At 40.8% G+C, this 18,211-nt stretch overlaps 1 long non-coding RNA gene across 1 annotated transcript; it reads right to left on the bottom strand.

Moving 5' to 3' along the window:
- Positions 1 to 266: 266 nt before the first annotated feature.
- Positions 267 to 18,047, bottom strand: LOC114652594 (uncharacterized). Its single transcript, XR_003716375.2, has 3 exons — positions 17,980 to 18,047; positions 4,034 to 4,216; positions 267 to 935 (listed from the first exon to the last, which is right to left on the bottom strand). It is a non-coding gene; the product is annotated as an uncharacterized LOC114652594 (long non-coding RNA).
- Between the last annotated feature and the right edge of the window lie 164 nt (positions 18,048 to 18,211).

Here is an 18,211-nt window from a genome sequence, read left to right as displayed (position 1 = left end):
TACGTATCGATACAGGTGAATCTTACAGTATTTTTCGTGCTGAATTCAGATAACTAATTAGACTTTCTATATCAAGGATGAATTTTAAATGACAAATGATTCAAGTTTACAAGAATCTTTGTAAGTTTATTTTGCAATTTCTGCACAATATACAGCATATGTGGTGCCTAGGGTTTTACATAAACAGCAAACTGGACTGGTCTGACAACACAGTGGTGCTGTACAAGAAGCACCAGAGCAGACCATGCTTCCTGAGGAGAGTCCGCTGTTTTCATGTATGCAGCAAGCTGCTGAAGATATTCTATCGGTCCAAGTCCATAGCAGCCAGTGCATTGTTCTACCCTGTGGCCTCCTGGGGAAACATCTTGAGTTCAAATGACAGCCAATGCCTGATGAAGCTCCAAGATAAGACTAACCCATGACACAATGGAAGCTGTTCTAAAAAAGAGAATGGTGACAACATTGGATGCCATCATGAAAGATCCCCTCTATCCCCTACTGGAACACTTTTAGCCAAAGGCTCATTCCACCACGGTGAGCTAAGAAATGCCTTTGAGATTTTTTTCTGTCTGCTGCTGTCAGGCAATTCAATGCTTCCTCCCGATGTCCCAAACTAAATGCTTATATTCTTTACGTTCTGTGGTAAATAAACAAGCCTTGACACAATAAAAAAGGTTTGGGGCAGCCTCCTGTATACTTGGAAGTTGGCCGCGGATGCAAAAGTAGAGGAAATAGTCTTTACAGACAAGAGTCCAATACAGAACTGAAATAATAGTACAGGCAAGGTGGTTTAAAATTTGGAGGGTGAAAATGATGTCATTCAGGAGGAACCCGGAAATGTGACGTCTTTCTGGGGTGGAACTGGAAGTGACGACTTTCTGGGGTGGAATTGGTAGTGACGTCATGGGAGCCAGGCGGAATATTCCGAATTTGGTCTGTGGGGAGATAAGAGAAATGATTAATGCACTCTGCCACCCCCTGGTCTAATTGGGAATTTCCTTCTTTTGAGCCCTTTAGCTGCACACGTGTGTGACAGTTCATTTTGTACAAGAAACATAATATACATTCATTTAATTATGTATTTTCTGTATTATTTGTCTTATGAGTTTGCATCTTTCTTTTTTTTTGTTTTTGCTGTTGTATGCATTTAAATTTCCCCATGCGATTAAGTAGTGGTCGGGTGTTGTACCATATTAGCCATTACGGATGTAATGAGAAGTCAAGCAAAATGACACCTTTTATTGGCTAACTAAAAAGAATACAATATAATATGCAAGCTTTCGAGGCAACTCAGGCCTGGAGACTGGAGTTCCCTTAGTTTATATGGACACCAGGACAGATACAGCATTGAAAAACCTTTAAGTGAGACATCTTAAATGTAAAAAAAATAATAGACCTCTCCAGGCTAAGATTTATTTAGCAAGAGAGGAGAACAATGGATAGTTAAGATCTTTGGATAAGATAACTGTCCAACAAAGTCTTTTGAAGTTTCTGATGAGCTTTCCATACACTGTGGGTCTGTAGTCAGGTTGTCTGTGTCAGTTTAAGAGATTCAAACAATCCTCATATCTGGTTATGAAACTCTTGTCTCTACTTAAACCATGTTGTAATGTGTTACATTTTAGCATCAGTTTAACTTTCCATTCCTTTCTCTCTTCTGTGTTCTGAAGTTGTCCATAAGTACTGTGACTTTAAAGTCCTTCTCACAGTGTCCATGGCTGTTGAAGTGATCTCCTACAGCAGGGGTCCTCAATCCCAGTCCTGGAGGGCCGCAGTGGCTGCAGATTTTTGTTTTAACCCGGTTGCTTAATTAGAAAGCAATTCTTGCCAATAATATAATTTCATGGCTTGTTAGTGCTTTAACTCTTCTATGTCAGGTCATTCTCAAATCCTAATTTTTTTGTTCCTTTCTAAGGATATCATCCAAATTATCTGAAGGCTAAAATGGTTGAGTAATTCTCAGTCCTTCACTTTTTTCTCTTCGTGTTCCTTCCAAGTATTTAATTAAACCCAATAGTGCATGATAAATACACAGGGGTGTACATGGAAACAAGCTGAATGGAGAAATGCTGGTCTCTTTTGTCATTTGCATGGGATTGCTCTTTAGGAGCAATTAAAAAACAAGAATACAACTGTTTAAGACTAAAATAAGCAATAAGAGATCAAAATCTTAATGAGAGAGACAACTAAAGTGAAGAGGAAGTGTTACTGGAGCAATGAGTGCTTCTTATTAAGAAAATGGGTTGGAGCAAATACCTGCAGCCACTGTGGCCCTCCAGGACCAAGAACATCTCTATTGTCATGTTTAATGGATGGAATTAATAAAGTTTATCCTTAACACTTTAGTTTAGGTACTATAAAAAAGGTATCTATTACTTATTTGTTCTTATGTAACAAGACCTTAAAAACAGTTCTTTGGGTCTTCATAACATTTACAAAGTATTAGTAAAGCGTTTACTCATCTCAGGACTGTGACTTACTAACCAAACTTCACTTTGGAGTGGGCTGAGGGAGCTTCACTGAGATGCATTTCTCTTGCTATTCCATATGTAGTATAAGAGTTTGGAATCCTTCAGATCAACAAGTGATTTTATCATCATGTGAATTTCCCTTTGGGATTAATAAAGTATCTATCTATCTATCTATCTATCTATCTATCTATCTATCTATCTATCTATCTATCTATCTATCTATCTATCTATCTATCATGTCAATATGTCACACTGCACAGATATGATCTTCTGATGTTTTATAAGTGTTATGAAGACCAAAAGAAGCCATTCTTAATGTCTTGTTGTATAAGAGGAAATGAGTAATAGATGCATTTTTGCAGGACCTAAAGTGTTACCAGTTTATCTAATCTAATTTAATCAATCTTTTCAGTATATATATACAGTGAACTCTTAAAAATAAAGGTGCCAGAGTAGTTCTTCAGAGTGATGCTATAGGGGAACATTTTCTGGTTCCCAAAAGAACCATCCACATGAAAGTTCCATAATGACCTTTCATTTATTTAGATCTGTAACAGGTTCCTTATAAATAAATAACCATAAGTAGATGCTAAGAGATTTATGAAATATCAATGTATTCCCAATTTTAAAATGTCTCTCTCTGCATAAAATAACACAGGCCAATTCTAGGATTTCTTTATCTCTTAGTGTACTGTTAGACAGTCTACAATACATTCAAGATTTCATTTGTTTTTGTTTTCCTCCACATTTTAGGAAGTTTTGCAAAACCCAAAACTAATTTTATATGCAAAGAACCTGCCCCATTTATTAAGATCTGTAACAGGCTCCATACAGTAAATAACTAAAAATAGATGGTAACAGATGTGTGAATTCTCATGGGTTCTTGATTTGAAAAAAGCTGTTGCTGCATACAATAACACAGACTAAGTCCAGATTTTCTTCTTCTGTTAGTGTCCTGCTGTTGGTAGCCTAATATACACTAAAGATTTTGTTTTTCCATCCATCCATTTTCCAACCCGCTGAATCCAAACACAGGGTCACGGGGGTCTGCTGGAGCCAATCCCAGCCAACACAGGGCACAAGGCAGGAACCAATCCCGGGCAGGGTGCCAACCCACCACAGGACACACACAAACACACCCACACACCAAGCACACACTAGGGCCAATTTAGAATCACCAATCCACCTAACCGGCATGTCTTTGGACTGTGGGAGGAAACCGGAGCGCCCGGAGGAAACCCACACAGACACGGGGAGAACATGCAAACACCACGCAGGGAGGACCCGGGAAGCGAACCCGGGTCCCCAGGTCTCCCAACTGCGAGGCAGCAGCGCTACCCACTGCGCCACCGTGCCGCCCGATTTTGTTTTTTATATTCTTTATTTTAGGAAGTTATTCGATGCACAATGAACCAGCTTCACATGCAAAGAACCAATCCCAGAATGAAATTTTGCGTGGTCAAGCAATGGATCTATGAGGAAGCACAATAAACAATAAAGAACCATAAAATGCCATGAAAGAAGCAGTATTTTTAAGAGTGTACATGACGGAAGCATCTCACCTAGAAGGTTGAAGTGTACAATTTTCTGCTGTACTTAACTTCAGGAATATCCCCTTTAAGGGTCCAGCAGTACTCAGCAAGCCTACTGAGATTCCACCTGCCTTGGTTTCCCTTTTCCATTTCAGAAATCTGATGAAACTGTTTGTCATGCTCGTCACTGACCACTCCAAGGTTTCTAACAGTCTGGAAAAGTTGAAAAATGTTCACAAACAAATTAATCCTGAATTGAAATTTAAAAAGTCACACTTTAATAAGGTTTTATATACTAAACTAGCAGTCCCCCATGGCTTCGTCCATGTAGAAGTGAAACAGGAGAGCAAGGAGGGCCCTGACGTCAGGCTTCCCCCTCCCCTCGGCCTTCAGCCTCTGTCTCGGATTAGTGCGAATATATCGCTCCTGCAAGCGAACTATGATTCTTAGCACGATGAGGAAAGTCACAAATGTTCAAGCAAATTCTAGAAAAAAGCCAGATCTAAATCCATTACATAGTTCTCTCGTTCGCTAGGTAAGTGGATGTAAGATACGCTCCGAGGCTGGCGGGTGAGTGAGAAAGGCCCCCCCCCAAGGCGCACCACGTCTCTCTTGGATTTGCGCAAATAAATCGGTACAACAAGCAAACTATGATACTTAGCACAATGACAGAGATCGTAAAATCGACTGGAATGTTCAAGCAAATTATAGAAAAAAAAAACAATCTAAATCCGTTAAATAGTTCTCTCATGAAAAGCGGACAGACATACAGACAGACGGTTGGATTTTATATAGAGAGAGATATACAGCCTAAATAAGAGACATAACTCAGAAACTATGGGTGATAGAAACATTCTGAGCACAGTTCTGAAATCAGCACGATATCACCCCTAAGTGACAACACCTTTGCTGATCAGTGTAATCCATTCATCATTTTCTGAACCCACATTTTTGCAATCACGCAATTGTGAAAGTCTGGAAACTGCCATTGCCAGCTGGGTTGTCATGCCCTTGCAGGTCACTTAAACCAGGCCAACCTGAGAGTCACTAATCAAGCCAGCACAGTGGGATTAAGCCTGACACAGACAAAAGAACATTCAATCTCCTTACAGACAGACTGAGTGGGCTGGGATGTAAACTGAGCTTCTTGACCCTAAATGCTACAGCTTTTTTTCTTTAGTGTAAATATTTAGCGTGTTGTATAGCATCAAAGACTACAGAAGTATAGTTTGACTTGTTGATGTTATATTGATAGAGTTCAGCATAAAAGGTGATATAAAATTTGATTAAGTAGTGTAGCAATTAAGAGTAGGTGACTTAGTTTTAGTTTTGTTGTACTAAACATGGAAGGTGATTAAGAAAGGTGCTATACAGTAGAAAAATAGTCAGTCGGGATAAGTTTCAGCATGGAATGGGCTTACTAAAATGAAGAATGGCTGATCATTGTTATACTCTAGATCAGGGGTCTCCAACCTTTTTTTCCCCTGAGAGCTATTGCCGAGAGCGATTCATGTTTTTTAACGTTTATTCTCATAGCTTATTTCCATCCATCCATCCATCCATCCATTATCCAACCCGCTATATCTTAACTATAGGGTCATGGAGGTCTGCTGGAGCCAATCCCAGCCAACACAGAGCGCAAGGCAGGAAACAAACCCCGGGCAGGGCACCAGCCCACCACAGATAGCTTATTTCAACCCAAACAAACTGAATAAGCTTGTTATGCCTGAACATTTACAAAATGTTGGTGTCCATAACTCACAAACATCCCAAAAAATATTTAGTTCACCTGCAAGTGCATTTTGTATGTCTGTATGCATTTTCTAGTGTATCTCACACTATTGAATTAAAACATGAATGCTGTCAAAATAGAACAATGCAATTACAAATATACAGATATGACTTACTCATTTATCATCTTGTTACATGTCACTGTTTCACTTCACAAGAGTCTTCACATGTCCAGTTGCATGTGTGATGTGTTTTTGAGTTAGTCAGATGACTGGAACTGCATGGAGTCAGCAAGAGAAGCAGGTGTATGGTGGAGTGGAGCCACTTAGGTTGACTTTTCTGGAGTCATTTAAATGTTCATCTGTCAGTCTTGTTCTGAACTTTGATTTCATGACATTCATGTCAGACTCACAGAGATATGAAGACCCAAACAAAGCAGACATTTTCACAGCTGCTTGGTGAAGATTATTATAGTTATCTGGCTCTGCTAAGCTCCAGAAGTGCTGAGAATGTTGTTGAGACTTGCATATTATTTTTAAGGTATACTAATATATACAGTAATGTATAAAATCCAGTGTCTTTCTGTCTGTCTGTCCGCTTTTCACGAGAGAACTACTTAACGGATTTAGATCGGGTTTTTACCTATAATTTGCTTGAACATTCCGGTTGATTTTGCGACTTCTCTCATTTCGCTATGTATCATAGTTCGCTTGTGGTGCAGATTTATTTGTGAAAGAGAGACGCCAAGGGGAGGGGCCTTCCTCACTCACTCGCCAGCTTTGGGTCGTGTTCCTTAACTCTGCTTAGCTAGTGAATGAGAGGACAATTGAATTCAACTTTGCTTGATATTTAAAATAAAGTGTTACTTAGGTCTTGATGAGTCTGAGTCCAGATATTCTCTTAAGTGTATGCCACATTGAAAAGATAGATTGCAATTCAGAATGTGGATTGTGATTTTGTGTTAAAAGGATTGTGATATGATTTTTTTGGAAAGATCACCCACCCCTAATTTGACTAATCAAGTTTTCAAATTTATGTAGGATTCATTAACCCTTTGGCTAGCTACTTGGAAAGAGGTTGTGAGCTACTGGTAGCTTGCGAGCGACGTGTTGGAGACCCCTGCTCTAAAGGCAAAGGTCATTTAAATCTTCCAGTACTAAGGACACTACAGAATATAAAATTGCAGTATTAAACTGTATTTGTGTAATTCTGTTGTAGGCAATTAGTAATGAGGACTCCATATCTGTTACTATTTTTCACATTTTGCTTCATAATTTGAAAGTAATTTTCATTAACTTCTTAGTTTTCTTTACTTATACGACACTTTCCTTTTGAAAGCCATGTGAACATTGTGTTGATGATGTAATGGGAGCTTAGATTATAAATATGGTGGCGTTCACATTTTGTGGTATGGAGTTCCAGGGAGGGCATGGGTAGAAAAAAAAAGAATAAATTGTGGGAACATGTACACGTTTTAATTAAAAGGTTCACACGATTTATGCAATTCACATGCACGTTTTGAATAAAACATTTCCACCATGTAGCTAATTCATGCCCATGTCTTATTCAAAGCGTTCCTTCAACAATGTAACTTGTGTGCACTTGATGTACATCCAGCAATATTTGTGCGGTATCTCATAACTGATCATCAATAAAGTGAATGATCTTTCGATGTTGGAATAGCATCGTCAGTAGAGCCCATTAGCCGTGAGAATCCTTTGTAACTGCCGCTTAGTCAGAATGGTGTTCCATAAGGCAAGATCAATACTGTCGTAACTCATGGTTCAATGCAATCATAACTCAATTCCAAACTGAAAAGTAACCTTACCACAGTGTCTCTGTCCATTAGGCTCGCTGTATACAACAACAAACACAGCAGGGCTACGTAGAGAACACAGGCGCACGTATTAACTACACTGCGAGAATGTTTTAAATAAAATGTGCGCATAAAATACGTACTCTGAGGGAATGTTTTAATTAAGACATGTTCATGAATTACCTAAATAGATGGAATATTTTAGTTAAAACATGAGCACAAACTGTATATCGTGTGCAAAAGCAGTAGGTTCCAATCATTTATTTATTGTTTTTTCTACTCATTTCCTTCATATTATGGTATCCCTCAATGGATAAAACAACATTTTTGAGCATTTGAATTTTCCATTTTGGTTACGACCCTCTTCTGAATCTGACTTTTGATTTTGTTTTGCCCTTTCCTCTTCTTCTTCTTTTGGTTGCTCCCGTTAGGGGTTGCCACAGCAGATCATCTTTAGAACATTTGAACAATTTAGATGAGAACAGGCCATTCAGCCCAACAGAGCTCGCCAGTCCTATCCACTTATTTCTTCCAAAAAAACATCAAGTCGAGTTTTGAAAGTCCCTAAAGTCTTACTATCAACCACACTACTTGGTAGCTTATTCCAAATGTCTATCGTTCTTTGTGTAAAGAAAAACTTCCTAATGTTTGTGCAAATTTTACTCTTAACAAGTTTCCAACTGTGTCCCTGTGTTCTTGATGAACTCATTTTAAAATAACAGTCTCAATCCACTGGACTAATTCTCTTCATAATTTTAAACACTTCTGTCATGTCACCTCTTAATCTTGTTTTGCTTAAACTGTAAAGGCTCAGCTCTTTTAATCTTTCCACATAATTCATCCCCTGTAGCCCTGGAATCAGTGAAGTCGCTCTTCTCTGGACATTTTTCTAGTGCTGCTATGTCCTTTTTGTAGCCTGGAGTCCAAAACTGAACACAGTACTCAAGATGAGGCCTCACCAATATGTTATAAAGCTTGAGTAGAACCTCCTTGGTCTTTTTACTCCACACATCAGGGCACCATATAACCTGACATTCTGTTAGCCTTCTTAATGGCTTCTGAATACTGTCTGGAAGTTGATAGCTTAGAGTCCACTATGACTCCTAAATCCTTCTCATAAATTGTACTCTTGATTTTCTGACCACCCATCTTGTTTCATCTCTTCCTGTCCTCGTCATCTTGTTCTGTCACACCCATAACCTACATGTCCTTTCTCACCACATCCATAAACCTTCTCTTAGGCCTTCCTCTTTTCCTCTTGCCTGGCAGCTCTATCCTTAGGATCATTTCCCAATATACCCAGCATCTCTGCTCTGCACACGTCCAAACCAATGCAATCTTGCCTCTTGCCCTTTGTTTCTGCTTATTTTTTCTTGTTTTAGCTTCACCAATATTATGAAGCTTGCTTTCCATTTGACCATGATTTCTCATTTCTCAGCCATCTCCTTTTCTTTTGTGCTTACAGTAATCCTCAAGGCTGTGTGTGTGTCATAACAAAAATAGACAGGGAGAAGTCCTGGGTTTACCTCCTGTGCTTAGAAAGTTCTTGTCTTTTCCCAGCATCTTTGAGGACATTTTCCTGCTACTCTAGTTTCCTCACACATCAAAGAGGCAAAGAGGTTATGGTGACTGGTCACTCTAAATTGGTTCAATATGATGGAGTCAAGGAGTATACCTTATCATGGTCAGATATCTCTTCCACTATTGGTTCTTGCCTTGCACACAATGAGTGGTTTAAAAAAGAATTTAAAGATTTTGTATTTGTGTGGCTTTGGACCATACATTCCACATTTGACATTAAATGACCATGAGCAAGTCATTTCACCTGCCTGTGCTCCAATTGGAAAAATGAAAGAAATGTAACCAATTGTACAGTATCTCAAATGATGTAAGTCGCTTTGGATAAAAGCATCAGCCAAATAAATAAATGTAAATTTATTTATTCTACTTTATGTAGACTCACTGCTTAGAACAGTCTTCATTGTAAAATACACTGGTATGCTAGTCGAGGTAATCCACCTGAAGCTAAGCATGTTTGGCCCCAGATAGTACTTGGTTGAATCCCAACGTCCCCAGTGCAGTGACAGGGACCCTGTGTCCCCAGTGCCATCCTTGAAATGAGATGTGAAACCGAGATCCTGACTCTCTGCAGTTATTAAAGATCCCCGGGCACCCATGGTCTGCATGTGGATCCCCAGTGATGGCTGTAAAAACTGGTTCTGTCCTTTGGACTTTCCTGACTTTCTGTGGTCATAAAAGATTGCTGGGTATCTTTCAAGAAAAGAAAAAAAAAGTAGGGTGCTTCATGATCTCCTGGCTAAACTGCTCACCTCATCCTGGTAATTTTGCCTCCCTAATTATCCCTTGCCCCTTATTGGCTAATTAAACCTCTCAACCCTTCACCACGACTCAAACCACCTACACCTGAACACCAGCAAAACCAAGGAGCTGGTGGTGGATTTTAGGAGGCCCAGTCCCCTCATGGACCCAGTGATCATCAGAGGTGACTGTGTGCAGATGGTGCAGACCTATAAATACCTGGGAGTGCAGCTGGATGATAAATTAGACTGGACTGCCAATACTGATGCTCTGTGTAAGAAAGGACAGAGCCGGCTATACTTCCTTAGAAGGCTGGTGTCCTTCAACATCTGCAATAAGATGCTGCAGATGTTCTATCAGACGGTTGTGGCGAGCGCCCTCTTCTACGCAGTGGTGTGCTGGGGAGGCAGCATTAAGAAGAAAGACGCCGCAAGCCTAGACAAACTGGTGAGGAAGGCAGGCTCTATTGTTGGCATGGAGCTAGACAGTTTGACATCTGTGGCAGAGCGACGGGCGCTCAGCAGGCTCCTATCAATTATGAAAAATCCACTGCATCCACTAAACGGTGTCATCTCTAGACAGAGGAGCAGCTTCAGCTACAGACTGCTGTCACTGTCCTGCTCAACTGACAGACTGAGAAAATCTTTCCTCCCCCAAACTATGCGATTCTTCAATTCCACCCGGGGAGGTAAACGTTAACATTATATAAAGTTATTGTGTTTTTTACCTGCATTATTATCAATCTTTAATTTAATATTGTTTTTTGTATCAGTAAGGTGCTGCTGGAGTATGTAAATTTCCCCTTGGGATTAATAAAGTATCTATCTATCTATCTATCTATCTATCTATCTATCTATCTATCTATCTATCTATCTATCTATCTATCTATCTATCTATCTATCTATCTATCTATCTATCTATCTAATACCACTGGTGTAAGAATGACTGCAGTTGCATCATCCATGTGGAAGCTACACATTGGTAGTGACTGAAGTGGTTCCACACTCTTCTGTATATGCAAAACTTTAAGAAGGTTAGAAAAGTGTTGGATAAATATAATTGTTTAATTAGACTGAACAGCCACCAGGTGGCGGCTTATGTCTTTACATCAATGATTAAATCTCATCATTTGATAACGCTTCTCTTAGTGAGGGTTGAGGGGGTGCAGGCCAAGCAGGTCAGCCCACATTTCCCTGTTCCCAGCTACAGAATTGACCTATTAGACAATATTTGCTTCCCTATTAAACACTGAACTAAAATTTTCAGTGCCCAACATGAAATTATAAGAAATAATTCAAGTAATTAATTTGTGTTGTTCTGTTATACAATCACTGAAGAAAAAGTACATGAATGGTGTTAAGAAGGAATAGGTGAAAGTAATTATTTTATGAAAGTGTTGTCTCTCTATATATGTAACGCATAAAACGGATTTGATGATCGAAGTGTATGGAAGAGACATGTTGCTGGGTTTGTGACTCAAAGCACATTAAAGTTTCTTAGTTTTTATTTATACCAACAAACAAATCATAACTGTACACTGTAACGGTTTCCACATTTCAACATTATCCACTGGATAATGTGGGGTCACAGAGTAAAGCAAAGTCAGGGATCAAACTGGCCCTGGCTTTCTGAAGGTGTTACAGTACAGCACTATAACCACTAGGGGGCCACAAATGAAGTAGAACCTTCAAATCCTGCCTTGTCAATCTTTAGTGTGCCAAATATCCATCCATCCATTTTCCAACCTGCTGAATCCGAACACAGGGTCACGGGGGTCTGCTGGAGCCAATCCCAGCCAACACAGGGCAGGAACCAATCCCGGGCAGGATGCCAACCCACCGTAGGACACACACAAACACACCCACACACCAGGGACAATTTAGAATCGCCAATCCACCTAACCTGCATGTCTTTGGACTGTGGGAGGAAACCCACACAGACATGGGGAGAACATGCAAACTCCACGCAGGGAGGACCCGGGAAGCGAACCCGGGTCTCCTAACTGCGAGGCAGCAGCGCTACCACTGCGCCACCATGCCGCCTGTACCAAATGTAAAAAAAATAAATAAATGTAAACAATTACCATATATACTCACGCATAAGTCGGGTTTTGAAACTCGAAAAGTCGATCATAAAATCAGACCCCAACTTATACGCCCGTTCAAAAATGCGACACTTAATTTTTTTTTTACATTTTCTTGACTCCTCCAATCTCGCACCAGTTTCTCAGACGCATCAAATTTTGTTGCAGCAGCGCAGTTACCAATTTCTTTCACCACTTTAATGACTTTTAATTTAAAACCAGCTTCATATTTTCTTTTGATCGAACGCTCCATCGTAGATAAGGGATGCTCTTATGATAAAGGTGTATGAGGGTGTGAGATACAAAAAACACGAAAAACAGTGCAAACATAGTTCGGGTATTACCGTGTGGTCACGGTAATTGGTTTGTCGAGAACTCTTCTTGAAATTTTGGTAGCAGTTTCTAAATGTGAATGAATAGATACCCAGCTGGGATGAATGGCTGGGCATCTAAAGCTGTAAGGTTGCACTGCTTTGAATATTTGCACCAATTAACAACAATATATCCCTCAATGTCAAGAAAAGGAGCTAACTGTGGAGTTTTGGTAACATGGAGGGAGTGATGCACTGTGACTTTAACATTCTTAGCAGTTCACATGCCTGAAAATGTCTCCTGGTCTCTCAGCACCACCTACTGTCTCGGACAAGACACATTTTTCCTTGATTTAATCCCTCTGCTCCACAGTTTAAAATTACAAATCAAACAATTCAGACGGGATTAAAGTGCACATTGAAGACTTTCACGTAAGAGGATTTGCACATAATTTCGGTCACAGCATGTAGTAATGACAACACTTTTTCTACATGGTCCCCCCATTTCAGGGCACCATAATGTTTGGGACAATTGTCATCACAAGTGTCCTCGGGTGGGTTTCATTGCTTCATAAGATACCTCGGCCTGCTTCTACCATTTGGAGTATGTGGTTGCCATTGTTCAACATGAGGAAGAAACTGTGCCATGAAATTCAAAGAAGCCATTATAAGGCTGAAAAAAAAAGAATATAACTATTAAATCCTTAGGATGCCCTAAATCATCTGCATGGAATATGATTAAGAAGAAAGAATCACAAAGAGACTGGTAGGCCAAGGAAGACCTCCACTGCCGATGACAGAAGAATCTTCTACGTATATGGTAAATAAAAAGGGCCAAAGGCCTGTCTGACAGATCAGACTCAGTCTACTGGAGGCAGATAAGGACATCTCAGAGACGACTATCTGTAGAAAACTTCATGAACAGAAATACAGAGGATACACTGCAAGATGCAAAAAGTAGTACAGCCACAAACACAGGATGGCCAGATGACAGTTTGTGAAAAAGGACTTAAAATAGCCTGCCACATTCTGAAAAAAGGTCTTGTGGACAGACATGACAAAGGTGCACCTGCATCAGAGTGATGGCAAGAGCAAAGTGTGGAGATGATAAGGAACTGCCCGAGAACCAAAGCAAATCACCTCATCTGTTAAACATGGTGGTGGGGGTGTGTGGCGAGCGGCTGGGGGTGGTACCCAGCTGGGACGCCTGGAAGGACCGGAAGAGGGACCACGAGAGGGCAGCCGCCCTGGAAGGTATAGGGACCACGGGAACAGAGCTTGGAAGCTCAACCCTATAGGGGCCTGTGGTCACTGCCAGGGGGTGCCCTGATGCCTGTGGAGCCCTGGCCCTCAGCACTTCCGCCACACCTGGGAGTGCAGGCGGAAGGTTATCAGGAGGCACCTGGAGCACGTCCGGGTGAGCTTCAAAGGGGCCGCCTCCCTCCATTCGATGACAGGAATCGGGTGGAAGTGGACAGAGCTCGGAGGACAGGAGTGGAGGCGGCCAGAAGAGAGAAAGAGGCATTTGGAGAAGCCAGGACTTTGGGGTGATTGGTGCTGCGGCACAAGGTTGTGTGTGGCATAATTGTAAATAATAGTTGTAAATAAACGTGTGTGGTGATTCAAATGAAGTCTACCTGTCTGTGTCCGGGCTGTTCCCCACGGGTGTTAAGTGCAAAGGGGTAAATCAAGGAAAAATGTGTCTTTGTCCCAAACATTATGAAGTGTCTTTGCTTCTAAAGGAGGCAACAGAAAGCCAGTCTGTGTCCTTTGAATGCTCTCTAATACCTAAAGATGCACAGTGAGGAGCACGCTGACTAGCTGCTTAGTCCATTTCTGCTATCAGGCAATTTAATGCTTCCTCCCAGTGTCCAAAAGTAAATGTGTATACACTTTAAGTTCATTTTATAATTTCTTCACAATATAAATAAATACAGTGGAACCTCGGTTTACGAACGTCTCGGTATACGTACAACTCGGTTTACGACCAAAAAGTTCGCCAAACTTTTGCCTCGGTTCACGACCAAACACTCGGTTTACGAACAAGCCAGGTTCCCTTTCGGTTTGTTGATGTTCATTCTCTCCCTGTGCATTTCCTGTGCAGCGAGCGAGAGAGAGCACGAGCACGCGCACACGCACACACACACACACACACACACACACACACAGAGGCAGCGCAAGAGACAGAGGGCTGTACACACACACACACAGGAACACGCGCGAGAGAGGCGTGCGCACACACACAGGAGCGCTCTAGACAGACACACTGTGAGCTGCAAAGCTGATCGCACCCCCAGAGAATACAGACGTCCCTGGGAAAACCCCTAAGAAACATGGACAGACTACCTTCACATTCCTCCTTTCCCTTCTTGCCGGCTCTGTCGCGTAATATGCCTCTCGCGCGGTGCTCCGCCTTTTTAAAAAGCCTGCACGGGCTTCTTTCAGTTTGTTAAATTGGTTGCTTGCTTCTCCTTCTTCTCTCTCAGACAATCTGTGCTCCTGGCGGAGCTGTCATCTCTGACTTGTCATGGAGCACGTTTAAACTGTTGAAAAGAGACAAATGTTTGTTTGCAGTGCTTTGAATAAAGTTCCTTTTTTTCTACAACCTCCTGTGTCTCTGTGCAAATCTGTGACCCAAGCGTGACAATACAACACAGGCGCTCCAGGCTCGCAAAAGAGAGACGCACGCACACACAGGCGGGGGAGAGAGAGAGGCGCGCGCTAGAGAGACACACACAGGTGCTCCAGGCTCGCAAAAGAGAGACGCACGCATACACACACCCACACACACACACACAGGCTGGGGGGGGGGGGGGGGTAGGGAGAGAGGACGGCGCACACACACAGGAGCGCTCCAGGCTCGCAAAAGAGAGACGCACGCACACACACACAGAGCGATTGAGGGACGCATAAGTTAGAGAAGGCTTGTTTTGTTTTCAGTTATGTTTCCGGTGATCGGTTCGTAGCCTGCATTGTTTGCAGTGTTTCTTTTCTTGGTGGTTTATTAAATTACGGATTTTTCAAATGTTCCTTTTTTTCCCCTGTGCTTAAAACTCATTAAAAAAAGTGTTTTTAGCGAGAGCGGTTCCTAGCACTATAGCGCGAACTATTGCAGTGTTAGTTTTCTCTGTTGTTAAAGGTTTTCTCAGTGTTATTCAACGTTTTTACATTTAGTTTACCATTACGCTGTGCATTCTATGGTATAATTAACTATATTTGTGCTTAAAAACTGAAAAAATGTATATATTTACATACAGTTTCTACGGTCTGGAACGGATTAATTGTATTTACATACAATCCTATGGAAGAAATTGCTTCGGTTCACGACCAACTCGGTTTACGACCAGAGTTGTGGAACGAATTATGGTCGTAAACCGAGGTTTCACTGTAACTGATTTATTATTTGTCCTACGAGTCTATATCTTTATTCTTTTATATTTCTGTTGCTGTATGCATCTAAATTTTACCTTGGGGATAAATAAGGTTTATGTAATATAATGTAATATGAAGGTGTGTGTGTGTGTGTATGTATTATGTATCTACATGTATGGGTTATAACCCTCCACTCAGTCAGCGCCTTAATGTTGTGGAGTGGTTTGCATGAATCAATGATCCCCTGAGTGATGCCATTGGGAATTGTGTACTCCTGGAAGGGCCTTTCATGGCATCACCGGTGAGATCCTGACTAAGACTGACTCAACCACTCACACCCCCTTACCCACCAAGGGGTCCATCCAAAGTGGTGCAACTTCCTGAAATACATCATCGCCTTGCTCCTGGCTTGCCGCATGAATTTCCCAACAGGAAGTGAAGCGGTGTGATTGAGGGATTGCGCACCGTCCACTGCCACTGATATCAACAATTTCTTTGAGCAGGCTCTTCCTTCGCATCATATCTTCCTCATTGGATGGTCCTGTATGGTGAACTCACTGAAGGATCCCAAACTCAAGGGTGGACCAAAAAAAAGAAGCCGGAAAAGGTCTACTTGAAGCGCTCTCTAATGACCTGCTCCATTCCCACATATGCAGCTTTGAGACACTTGCTGAGGACCATGTCCTTTGGAGATGATAATAAAATGAAGGAAGTCCATCACTTTGGACAACAATGGACACATCAACAAGAGGAGAAGAGAATGGCAAGACATCACCATCAAAAGCAACCCAATGTACTGGGGGCAAATTCCCTGCCTTTCCCAAATTGGCCTACTCTCCCACCAGCATATACTGTACACAGGTGGGGGAGTGAGGGAAATGGACAAATGGATGGACATCGTCATTGTTGGGTCGACAGACAGCCATGATGATGATGATGATGATGAGTTATAAATACATGTAAGGGTATGCATGTGCTTGCACACTACGCACCCACACTTTCATTTGCAAACCATTTGCACATCTCTTTCATAATTGCATTATCCTGCAACTGTTTATAATGTGTGCTGTTTAACTTATAGTATATTGTTTAAGTTATTAGTATGTAGTGGCTTGTTCTGTTATAAGCAGCTGCACAGCTACCAAGCTAAATTCCTGTAAATTAAATACTGGCATAAAATATTTCTTAAATTTTGTGTCAAGTGTATTATTTTAAGCCTGTGCACTGCATATAAAAAGTATTCGCCCCCTTGGAAGTTTCCTCAGGTTTTTATTATTATACATCTTTGAATCACAGAGGATTTGTCTTTTTTGGCACTGACCTCTAGAAACATACGAATTGATGTCAAAGTAAACGGAGAAAGCTCTGTGAAAAAATACTCAAGACTATTATGGCAGCCAAAGGTACATCTATTAAATTCTGACTTGACATGGTTAATATTTTGCATTTCATATTTGTAAATAATTCCTAAAGAAATCTTAATTGTTATGAGACACATTATTTTCTTAAATTTTCTGTCCCAAGCCATGGATGTATTCGAATAAATTGTCATGAAAGTTTAACCATTCACGTTCTGTGGAATAAAGTTATTATGTTGCACTAATTCTATTTCCTTTTTAAATTTACTTTAAATAATATGCCTTTTAGAAAGATAAACAATTTAAATACAAGATCTGCCAATGCCAGAAGAAAGTGTCTGATGCGTAATCCTAAAAGCCAGAACATCGAGACCACCGTTTGAAAACATACACATTGAAACTTACAGCTCTTCACAGCCATATAATAAAGGCCGAGATATTTGCATGCGACGGAACGGGACAAATCATTTTCATCCAAAGAATAACGCTGATTCCCAAGAAATCTGCAACTTCATATTTGTAGCTGCTGTGCTATGACATTACGCAGAACACAAGGTCTGCAACTGAAAACTGTCGGTATTTATTTAAGAACAGATGGGTTTCTTTCATGTGCTGCTTTATTCTGCTTACTCACGAACGACGTCACACGGGTTTTTTCTTATGTACCCTCCAGAAAATACTGTAAAAATTATTAAATGAAGAAGCAATCGCTTGAAATGTGACGTGTATTCGCTTTAGATGACTTTATACCAGTATAAATAACACTATATTTATTATTTCAGTTTAATTGGAATATGTCCGTAAATATAATATCAATTTGCATTTTAAAGTAGAATCAAGTAATTATTTACATCAAAGTCTGTTTATTATTCTACAGTTTTGAAGTAGCAAGCTGCCCGTCATTGATGGGCAACTTTACTAGTTAGTTGATAATAAAAACTACCATATAAGTCTCACTACCACTCGTTACTCTGTTAAGAACTCACAGTCTTGGTGTTCGCTACGCAAAAATCTTAACTCGGAGATCACACTTTGACAGAAGCCATCCGAAGTGGCAGATGTTTCCGGAAGAAAAACACTGATAGGCTAGAATCTCCAGCTTTGACCAATCAGACACGAGACTCGTCGATCTTCTCCGCCTCTCTGTAGGCATTTCTAGTAGATAGAGCAAGCAAAGCAAAACATAGATATGTACACAAATTCTTGCTTGGTTGTTGG

The sequence above is a fragment of the Erpetoichthys calabaricus genome, chromosome 5 (genome assembly GCF_900747795.2).
Source record: "Erpetoichthys calabaricus chromosome 5, fErpCal1.3, whole genome shotgun sequence".
NCBI classification, from domain to species: Eukaryota; Metazoa; Chordata; class Cladistia; order Polypteriformes; family Polypteridae; genus Erpetoichthys; species Erpetoichthys calabaricus.
Note: the sequence above shows the minus strand (reverse complement) of the source record. Positions and strands in the feature narration are given on the sequence as shown.